This window comes from Ochotona curzoniae, unplaced genomic scaffold, assembly GCF_017591425.1.
Source record: "Ochotona curzoniae isolate NIBS_2020 unplaced genomic scaffold, NIBS_Ocur_1.0 patch175, whole genome shotgun sequence".
NCBI classification, from domain to species: Eukaryota; Metazoa; Chordata; class Mammalia; order Lagomorpha; family Ochotonidae; genus Ochotona; species Ochotona curzoniae.
The window spans coordinates 1023561-1027131 of NW_024466723.1; the positions used below are offsets into that span (position 1 = coordinate 1023561).

Below are 3571 nucleotides of genomic sequence, written 5' to 3' on the forward strand. Positions count from 1 at the left end.
GCGGGCCGATACTATGCCGATCCGAAGCCAGGAGCCTCTTCCGGGTCTCCCACGTGGGTGCAGGCTCCCAAAGCTTTGGGCCGTCCTCGACTGCTTTCCCAGGCCACAGGCAGGGAGCTGGAAGAGAAGTGGGGCTGCCGGGATCAGAACCAGTGCCCATATGGGATCCCAGGTGTGCAAGGCGAGGACCTGAACCACTGTGCCACTGCGCCGGGCCCTCTCAAAAATATTTGAATAAGGCCCTGAGCACTTCTGGGCCCTAAGTGTTTGCTCAGCTGCCCCCTAACTCTTGCAGCTTGAGTTCCTGGTATGCTCACCCAATCTGATTAAAAGTGAGGCCTCCCGGGTATCCTCTGCCTTCAGTGCCAGCCAAGCACCCTGGGCCACAGTAACCCCCACCTGTGTTTGCCTTCAGTGAGAGAAGGCTCTGGGGGAGGCCTTATCTCAGTGACCTGTGCCCCACCTCAACTTGGACAGGAAGGAGCTAGGATTGCTCTGTTGCTTCTGGGGCTGACCAGGGCACAGAGCAGAGGAGCACAGTGAGCTGAGCTTTGAGGTGGGATGCAGCTGCGGAAAGCAGTAAAGCCTCCCCAGGCACAGGAGGGGGCTGGTCCCCAGTTGCATTGCTCTCCAGGGCGCTGCCTGTTGAAGCTTACTGCTTTTGTGCGACTTTGAGGTATGTTCAGGTGCCCTCTGAGAAAGTTCTGACTTCATGTGGGTCTGCCTATAGGGTGGAAGTACCAGTGTGAAGCTTGTGGGCCCTGCACTTCATTGGTTTTTGTTATTGATAAACTGACTTTGTGTGTCCAATTCAGGCTCGGACTGTTTGGATTGTTTGAGTCTGGTCACTTACAGAGGCTTCCTCGGTCTGAAAAGCAGACAGCGGCTGCAGGGACCAGCACCCAACTAGAAGTGTACCAACAGGCCTGTGGACTGTGGAGTGTGACGTAGAATCAGTGTGTGACGTCACCACCTCTCTGGTTGCTCTTGGCTTCAAAACCACTGGTAGGTGTTTTCATTTTGCTACAACACTCCTGATGCTTTGCCGGCAACTAAGAGCGATGGCTGCTATACTTCCTTGCTGGTAGACAGGTGTAATAACAGGTACACGTGGTGCTGGGCCCAGAGGACTGTTGGCTCTCACCATCTTGTCCTCCCTTTGCCTCAGCCTCCTGAGCTGTTGTGTCTCTTGCGCTTCTTGCACACACTCTGCCTCCTGCTGTCCTGTGGGGTCAAGTTGTTGTGATGCCTCTTTTGTTTGCTTGTTTCTAAGATTTATTTTTATTGGAAAGTCTGACCCACAGAGAGAAACAGAAAGATCTTCCATCCAACAGTTCATTCTCCAAGTGGCCACAATGGCCAGAGCTGAGCTGATTTTCTTTTTAAAATCCTGATCTTGCCATTAAGTATTAGTATTATTAGTAATTATTCTTATTTTTTTTTATTTTAGGTGATGTTTACATAGTCAGGGTGGGAAGGATCTAGAGTTAGGGAGAAGTGGGTGTGATCATTGTTTCCAAGCTTTTTATTTCTTCTTCCCATTTCTGGGGAGAGGGGAGAGATAAGGGGATAGGCCATACTCAGCCTCCCTACCACCCCAGCACCCAAGGATGGGGAACGGCCACCTGATAACCCAAGGTCACAATGTGGTACACGCTCTGAAGGCTCTGCCCAGGTGGATGCAATAGTTCAGAAATGCTGCCAATCTTGCCGATCTATGGATGAGAAAACCCTTCCAATGGCTGACATAATCAACCTTATAGTCTCTATTCTCCCAGATATTTGCTGTCATCATTTGGCTGGGGTAATTGTCCATATGTTCTGTTCTCCATTCTCTGCTGTGGTACCAGATGTCCTTTGCAGGCCCTAATGAGCTACCATGTCCTCCATGTGTACCATGGTCTGCCATCCAACACTGCATCCTCTGTACTGAGGAGGACCAGTTCTCCTAGATGGGCTCATGAACTTGAGTCAGATGACTTGGGTCAAGCCAGAACCCCCAACCCCTGGGGCTCATTGATCCAGCGTCCATCACCAAGCGGGCCCAAGGCCACAAGCCATGCAACCCAAGCCCCTTCCCCATCCCAAGCCTCTGCTCCTCTGGAGTTGGGGCAGAGCCCTGAGCCGGCTCAGTCTTCCAGCAAGGGCTGCATGGACTGACTGCTCAAGGGTATAGATTTTTTTTTGGTTTGCTTCTTTCAAGATTTATTTATGTAAAAAGCTAAGTGATAGAGAGCTTCCATTCACTGGTTTACTCCCCTAGAGGCCACCATGGCTGGGGCTGGTCCAGATAGAAGCCAGGAACCTAGAACTCTCTCCAGATCTCCCAAATGGTGTCATGGACAAATGTTCTGGGCCATTATCCACTACTTTTCCAAGTACATTAACAGAATCTGGATTGGAAATGGAGCAGCTGGGACTTGAACCTGTTTTCCGAAAAGAATGCCGGCTTTACAAGCAGCGGCTTAATGCACTGTGCCACAACACTTACCCCAAAGATATGAGTCTCTTGGGGTAAGCTTTATATAGCCCCTGCCTTTAACATCTAGTTAATGCCCTGAGCTAAAGGAAGGCTTGTACTTTATATGTAATATACTAATAACTCTGGTATGTAAAATAATTTTTAATATTTGTTCATTGAGAAGCAGAGCAACAGAGACAGATCTTGCATCCGCTGGTTCATTCTGCAAATGCCCTCAACAGCCAGGGCTGCTACAAACTGCAGCCAGGATTTGAGCTGGGCTGGCAAGGCTGCAGTAACTGCTGGCTAATGTTGAGAACAGAAGTGAGCCAAATCAGGCTGAACCAAACACCCACCAATGTGCATACGATCTGTGACTGAGTGTTGGTCTGACTGGGGAACTAGGGGAATTCCCCTATTAAGATGCAGTCCCAGCTGCTGGGCATGAGGACCATGGTTGGGAGCAGGCCAGGCCAGGCCAGAGTAGGATACAGTGCCTGTCAGTAGACAAGTGGGTCAGGTCTTGGGGTTGGCCACTAGGGAACCAATGGAATAAACCTAAACAGCGACTGCTTTTTCATACTCGGGACTCCTCTGAGGACACTCTTAAAAGATCACTTTTTCCTCTCTTGTGTTGCTGCCATTTCATAAGCTTGAGTCTGGGTTAATTTTTCTTCCTATTTGGTACCCGTATATTGGTGACTCCTAACTTAACTGCTGGCAATACATGATTGTACAAAGACGGTCAGTTTCCTGTTAAGAAAAGCATTCTCTTCCTTTCTGACAGTTGAAGAAGCATCTGTGGGGAATCCCAAAGGGACATTGCTGAGATGTTGCAGGCCTGGAAGTGGAACACCAGCACAGAGTTAATTATTGATCCAGAGATGGACACTTCAGAGAGATGCAACCTTGATATTCCAGACTCTACAAATGAGCAAGTAGACTTGAATGAGAAAAACGATGTTATCAGTGCACTAAGTTAACCACTGCTTTAATTCTCAGGGAGCAATCTAGAAGACTCAGTGTTGTTATCATTCATTAAGCTGCTCTTTTCAAGTCCACAAGGAGATAGATCCTTGGTTACTTAAAAAGCAATCCAAGGGATTTCTC

The 3571-nt window shown here is 48.9% G+C and overlaps 1 long non-coding RNA gene across 1 annotated transcript; it reads left to right on the forward strand.

Moving 5' to 3' along the window:
- Nucleotides 1-606: 606 nt before the first annotated feature.
- LOC121166601 lies at nucleotides 607-3320 on the forward strand. Its single transcript, XR_005885433.1, has 2 exons — nucleotides 607-1005; nucleotides 3249-3320. It is a non-coding gene; the product is annotated as an uncharacterized LOC121166601 (long non-coding RNA).
- The last annotated feature ends 251 nt before the right edge of the window (nucleotides 3321-3571 follow it).